Here is a 7,864-nt window from a genome sequence, read left to right on the forward strand (position 1 = left end):
ACGCTGGAATTTGGAAGATGTTATCAAAAATGTTAGCGGTCCCACAGCAACATTGCTTTCATGTCACTCACACACAATGCTTTTTCCTATTCTACATCCTCATCTTAATGAAACTTACCCAAGATTCCCTGAGATACTGAACATTTATTTTTAAATATAGTTTGCTTATTAGGGTGCCCATGTGCCACTGTGTCATTGTGGACGTCAGAGAAAAACTTTGGGGAGCTGATTCTCCTCCATTGTGTATTTGGGAGACAGAACTCATGTCTTTGGGCTTGCTTGCACAGCAAGCGCATTCATTTAAGACAGGTGAAAACACTCAAAATAGTAACACCTGAGGCTTTGCTTGATTTTAGCTATGCATAGCCTCACCCACCCCTTTCTGTTTCCTGGTGTGTGTGTGTGTGTGTGTGTGTGTGTGTGTGTGTGTGTGTGTGTTACATATAGATTTTAAGTTTTGCAAGCATGTGTGTAAGTTCACATGCTAAGGCTGATGTAATGAATTGCCTTAGATTTCTCTCCCACTTAACAAATGAGGCAGGGTCTCTATCAAGCCCAAACTCTTCATAGCCATCTTACTCTGGGTCCATTTTGTCTCTGTCTCCTGAAGCTGGACTAACAGGCAGCTAACCATACACCCATTATTATAATGGTTCTGGTGATCTGAACTTGGGTCCCTAGGCTTGTGCAAGTGTTAAGCCACTTAGGCATCTCTGAGCCTAGCCCCCTCTTGTAACAATGCTCTTGGTAGCTTGGTTCCTTCACCGGCACATAGTGTGCACACAAACCACTCCCCAAAGAACTCACCTGTCTACCTTGGACCTCCACCTGAATATAGCTGCATATTTCTCTGCCAATGGTAACAATCAAATTTAGACACTTTCTAGCCATGTGTATTCCCCATGTCTGGTAGGAAGAATGGAAAGGCTCATTGGCCCATCTAGCCTGGATTTGGGTTTTGATTTTTTGTTTTTGTTTTGGTTCTTGTAAGGCAAAAATATCCTCAAAGTAACTTTCAGGGGAGAATGTTCTATTTACCATCCTCTGCTTGAATAATGGCCATGCATGTGATTAAAGTCAGGGAAGAGACATCTGAAGCTGAAAAATGAAAGTGAGAAGAACTATATGCCCTAATATAAAGCACTACACAGACTATGCCCCTTAGCAACTTAACTCTTCCCCTGGAACACAATCAAATGAAGCCTGAACAATAATCAGGGTTCTTGAGCACCTCCACTCATGTACTATGTCAATCAGTCTTGGCAGACTGTCTCTAGTCAGAATTAGGCCACAGTCTCATATAAAGTTATCATGCTGCATCTGCAACTGTGTAAGCCCTTATTTTCAACCCTTGGATAAGTCATGAAGGACCTACAAGTATTCCAACCACATGATACACTTTTACCTGCTGAACAATCTCACCAGCCTGGTACATTGGTTTCTAAATCTGAATAAAAGTATTTGGGTTTTCAATATTTGCTTTTATTTTGATTTCTATATTTAGGTTTTTGTTCCTCTATTCTTTTCTCTTTGTTTTTTATTTTTTTACTTTCATAGTTTTAAGTAACAATTATAGCACTATAACATTTTATTGGAGGGTAACTTTTGCTCATATTTGAAAACTGTTAATGCTGTCTCTTCTTGCTATTCTTGTTTTACTATCATCCAAAATTATAATTGTGACTTGATTGATGGCTCAGAGTTTGACTTTAAACTTTGAAATAATAACTTTTGATTTGCAAAATATCTTTGTACATGAATTTCCTCCATCCTTTCTTCCTTCCCTCCCTGGATCACTCCTGCTTCTGTCTGTTTCTAGTGACTGTTTCATGAACCTCTAACTGTATATTGTTCTATTGGGAATAAAAATTGAATCACAAGTCTGTGGATTTACTTATAAGTTGTTCAGTTTCTTCTTATTCTCTTTCTTTTCTACATTATCAAAGATGGATGGAGACACAAACTTCTTGAAGCAGGGGTTTTCCCTATTTGGCTCTTACTTTTGCCATTTTAGGGGGACTGAGAATGCAAGAGAGTGAGGAATAGGCTAGTTTGTAACAAGTGTGTGGCTTGTTTCCAATCAGGTACAGGAACTTTACAACAGGCATCAGGATGTTCCTTGCAACAAATTCTGCCCAAGTGAACCCAAACTCATGTAAACAATGCAGAGGGTGGATTAGCAGGCTTTCCATTCATTCACAAACTCCAGGAGGGAAAGTCAGTTCACAAAGAAAAGTTTATTTTGGCTCACAGCTTTGAAGGTTTTGGTCCAGGAGTGGTTTCATCACTTGGTTTTGGGCCTGTGGAAACACTTCACAGAACAGTGTGACAGAGAGAGCAGCAATGCTCCTCATGGCCAGGGCTATGAGAGGGGGGGCAGGGAGGGAGGGAGGGAAGAAGGGAGAGAAAGACAGAGAGAGAGAGGGAGGGAGAGAGGGAGAGAGAGGTGTCTTACTTTTCTATGCATAGCAGGCCACTAATGATCTAAATCCTTCTACTAGCCAGTTCTTTTTAAAGGTTTCTCCACCCTTTCAATCATACCAACCTAAGACCTCAGCTTTAGCACATGCTGTTTAGAGAGGGACATTCTAGATCAGAACTGTAAAACGGATGACATGACCTCACATAAGTGAGACACAGAAGATAAGCAGCCTTTAAGAAGCTACAGCGAGACCTCTTTTTTTTTTTTTTTTGGTATGCGTTTCACCTTTAAGCTGGTTTTCCTCAGAGTTGAAATATGAATGAGTGAGCTGCAGATGTCACATATACCAACTAAGAGTTTGTGTCCTACATTCTCGTTAAAATTTTCTGCAGTTTCAATGTCAGTCCTCTCTTATCCCAAGTTATGTCTTTACTGTCATTAGCACATTGGCAAACACTCATTGTCTTAATTCATTTCATGTGCTCCACTTACAAAAATGGTGTTCCCTAGAATTTCAAAGATCCCCAACAGAAATAAGGAAAAAACCAGTGGGCACCCATAGCTGCAGAGAAAGAAATATGTTGTGTAGCAATAACTCATGTGTGTATGGGGACTGTGAAATTCTACATTATGTCGTCTGCAAGCTGGAAGCCCAGGAAACTGATGTCATCTCAACCCAAGTGTCTGAAAACCAGAGATTCCAGTAGTGTGATAATATAACCATAAGAGCTAAAACTTTCCATCTGTTTGACAAATTAATGAGTAATGGTAATAGCTCATCTCTGGTTTATGGTAGCAGGCAGGAAAAGTGAAGTGTGCACATTTTAAAATGATCAAACTGCTGTGTTCATTAACAGCAGCTCTTATCCCAGGATTCTTCTTGTCGTTACCACCTTACTCATGCACATTCCTCTCAGCCAGGCTCCCTCAGCTACCCTGGATTCTTCTCTCGACCCCATTTGAACATGGGTTTCCATGTTGAATTTCAGGTGTTCTTCATTGAAATTATTACCATAACAACTTCTATGACTGGATAAGAAAAGGCAAAAGACAATTATCATATTAGGTAAGAAAAAATACCAGTTAATTATTACTGACAACAGACTAGTATCATTTGATGACTGTAAAGCAGGCAGCATCAAGCCATAGGGTGGGGACCATGCTGTGTATTGGCTCTCAGAATAATGCTTCAATTAAAAATGGAAAAGTTTGATTCCCAAAATTCCCTCTTACTCTATTCCTCTTCATCTGCTAGCTCTAATGACTAGTGCATTCCTGAATCTGTTTTGTTCTGCTTCCAGATAAATGAGAAAGCCATGTCCACAGCTATCAAAGGATTGCTTGCATGTGTAACGAAATCTAGCTCACAGTTACTTGGTGTTTGAAAGGGTTCCATATCAGTACTCCTTTCAACACTTAAAAGTTACACAGGACCCTAAAGACATTTTATTTGTGTGTCAATATTCACCAAAAAAAATAAAAACTAAGGATGGTTTAAAATGTATCAGTTCACCTAAAAGTCATATTATTGCCATAAGTATATAAATAGTATGTTATGAAAAGCAAGTGTATTTCCAAAACAAAGATACTTGAATAAGAAAAGTGGCACTATTTTACATTTTCCAAATCTCTTTCATGCCTCACCTACTAGATGCAGTCAAATGATCACATCTGCTTCTACATTTACTTTTTTCCTACATCCTATGTTTTGTAGATTCTGAGAAACACTGGATATTTGATAGAACTGAACAAGACCACTACAGTCTCTATATTATTAAACAAATGATTTCCCCCTTGTAGACAGGTGTCAGGAGGAGTTCCAGGGTCCATTAGATAAAGTTTCTAAAACCATTGCTTTCCACATGCACTCCACTGCAACATATATGATTTTCTCCTGCACCTTTTGTCTTTCAAGAAGTAAAATAGATCTTATTCTTAAATTGAACAAACAATGTGAAAAATGTGACATTCAGGGGGGACATTATGGTGAAGAATGGTAACCAGGAGATGTGTCATATCCGTGAAAATCTTTCATGAACTGGTATGAAGTAAATTACAAATACAGACGCTTCCTAGAAGCCAGCTGCATCTCCTTTATCTTTAATTCAGTGACACAAAACAGAATGCCAATGACAGGAACATTATAACAGAGATGTCTTCAATCTGTTAGGCTCTAATTTTATTCTTCAAGTAACTAATTTGAATGTTTCAGCCTTTAATAATGACTGGAATACATTAAAACACAATCCTGATGATGCTAGAAGATATCATCTTGCATAATACAAAGACAGGAACTCACCAATATCTTTCAGGAAGCTGGAGATGTGATAAATAGTATTGAGTTAATTCAGTGATGGTCTGTACCTACAATTACTGATAAAGAATAAGCTCCCTTTTTTCCTTTTATGTATATTGTATACCTACTCTTAGGTACGTTTTCTCACATACATGCATGAATACATGCATTCATCATCCATTAAGCATTTTTTGTGTACAACTTGTCTAAATAATGGCAGGCATTATTCCTGGCAATTGACATATGTATTGGTTACTTCTGTTGATTCGAGAACTTAAGGTAAATGGGGGGAGGTGGTTCACAGTGCTAGGTTAGAGTCCATCAGGCAGGGAAGTCATGGCAACTGCACCTAGTTACCTTGTATCCACAGTCAGGAGGAAGAAAGGGCGAATGCTGATGCCTGACTCTCTTTTTATTCAGACAAAGGCAGGCACCAGCTCAAGAAATGGTAACACCCAGATTTAGGGAAGATCTTCCCACTTTAATTGTTTCCATAATGACTCAGAGTCTCAGCAAGTTGATAATATTAACCAACATACCATAGAAATCAAACACAGATTCTTTGCCCTTGTGAGTTCTATGTTAGGGTTCAGAGAAAGATTTAATAAACAGGGGTAAGTTAAAGAACATACTTCTACTGCAGTGTGTGCTGAATGATTGCCCCTGGCCATGGGGCACAAAGTAGGAACTTAAAATGTTTAGTGAATGAAATAGTTAAATGTGAGATAGCGAAGTTTCTCTCTCTCTATAGCTGCTTCCTTTTGTTAGTTTGTTTTAATGACCCCATTTTTAGTTTTATTACATACTGAGGATAATCTCAAGAAAAAAGTTACAGACAGTAGGAAGAACCAAGCACAGGATTTGGCTGTCGGGGTCTCTATACACCTGCTTCCCTAGGTAATTTGTTCTAGAGCAGCGCCCCCCAAATAATAGTGCATTACATTAGTTGTACACATACTGCTGTAAGTATGAAAGAGAAAATGGAAAGGAGAATTAAATGTTAGTAAATAAATGACATGATGATTTAAAAGATAGAGGAAGGGAGAGGACTGCAAAGATACTTTAGCAGAGAGGGCACGAGCAAACCATTATGGGAACGAGTGCTCAAAGTGTGGGTGTTAGGGGGGTAGAGCAGCCAGCAAAGAATGTGGTTGAGAATTTGTGTAGAGTACTGTGGGAACAGGAAGCTGTTTGAGAGGCCTGGGAGCTAATAAAGGAGGGGGGCACATTTGGGAAGCCAAGGGGATTGTGAACAGAAGAGGGACGTGATCTCACAACTTTTCAATTGGTTTGATTTAGAGATAATGTGATTAAAGTGAACGTAATAAATTATAGGAACCTGAGTGTATTTTGAAAAAGGAAAGTGCCATTGAATAATCTTTTTACACACTGTAAAGATTTGTCACTCAAATTAGTTTAATAGATGCTGATTGGCCAGTAGCCATGCAAGATATACAGACTGGCCAGCCAAACTAAGGATGATAGGAAGAAGGGCAGAGTCAGGAGTTGCCAGCCAGATGCAGAGGGAACAAGAGATGAACGTGCTTTGCACATGATGGAATATAAATAATGAATATGGGTTAACTTAATGTAAGAGTTAGCTAGTAACAAGCCTGAGCTATTGGCCAGCATTTATTGTAAGCGTTTTGGGCGGATCAGGATGGAACTGGAGTGGGTCAGATATTCTGGAACTCGGGAGTCAAAGAATACTGAGTGTTACATAGCTCAGGTGGAAAGGTATCCTGGAACTTGGGAGCCAAGGACTACCACAGGTTGCAGTAAGCTTAGCTGGAGAGCAGAGACCAGAGAGCAGGGAGCAGAGTGTAACAACTCTGCCAAGGGAAGGTTTCCTTTCCCAGGGTCGCCTCTGCTCCGTCGCTGCCGCAAAAAAAAAGATCTTCACCCACAGCTTATCGGAAGGGGTTTATTGGAAGGAAGCTTCTGGCTCCTGGGACTAAAGGTGAGTGCCTGGCTTCTATGGCTTGTGGCTGACTTTGCTTTCTGAATCCTCAGGCAAGCTTTAATAAATCATAAATAACATACCACTACACTCCTACCACTTAGATAATTCATACCTCATATGTATCCAGGGAGACTGAAGGAGGGCATAAAAAGGCACTTTCCTAAAAGATGTGGGGGCCAGAGGACATATTTATGTTCTGATTATATGTCTCCCCAACAAGAATTTCTTTGTGGAAGTCATTTCCTAACCCTGCAAATGAATTGGAGCATGCATCCTCATGGAGTCTCTACCTGAATTCAAATCCCAGCTATGTGCCAGTTCTGTAAAATGGCAACAGCAAAGGGATGTACATCAGGTGACTGTGGGATTGGATGACTGTAAAGCATGCAACCCAGAATACTGGGTAGCACTGCTACTGCTTCTTCAAGCTTGAATCTCCAAGTAAGCATCATAACATTGCTATTCCTATACACATGGATTGCAATACCACAGGGATTAAGGATAAAAGTATATGACGAGGACCTAAGCTTAAAGTTAGATGACATGTCCGCCAATATCTGCACATTAACGTTATAAGAAAAATAGTACTACTTAAAAGAAAACTTATTGAAGTAGCTCACACCAAGAGACTTTCACAGGTGTGTGTGTTTCCCTAAGGAACCACACTTATATGGAAGATCCTGTGAACTGATTGGCTGACTAAACTTTCAGAGTCAACATTTGCTCTTAATCCCTGTATCATCTGACCTAGCATCCTCCTGACTGGAATATACTGTTGAAACCTAGCTGGCCAGTAGCTTCCTTTTTTATTCCCCTGGAACGCAGTGTGGTACTAGAGACTGGATCCAGATCCTCAAGCATGATAGGCAAACACCCTACCACTAGATGCCTAGCTTGTTTTCAATTATAAAACCAACAATGTTATAGCACCCACACCTATACAGTAGAACTATATGCTCCCTCACAGTTGCCCACCTACCCGACGTCCTATCCCTACCAAAATACTTAATAATTCATCGACGTGTAACCCTTTTTGTGGCTATAAAAAGTTCATGTAATATTTCCTAGAACAACAGATTGAGTAGCCCGAACCCATGCTCTGGAATCAGTCACTCATGGTTGTCTCCATATGAATTCTTCCTCCCTTCCCTTAAGAACAGAGGCTGTGCTTTGTAGTTATCAT

This window comes from Mesocricetus auratus, unplaced genomic scaffold, assembly GCF_017639785.1.
Source record: "Mesocricetus auratus isolate SY011 unplaced genomic scaffold, BCM_Maur_2.0 Super-Scaffold_100018, whole genome shotgun sequence".
NCBI classification, from domain to species: domain Eukaryota; kingdom Metazoa; phylum Chordata; class Mammalia; order Rodentia; family Cricetidae; genus Mesocricetus; species Mesocricetus auratus.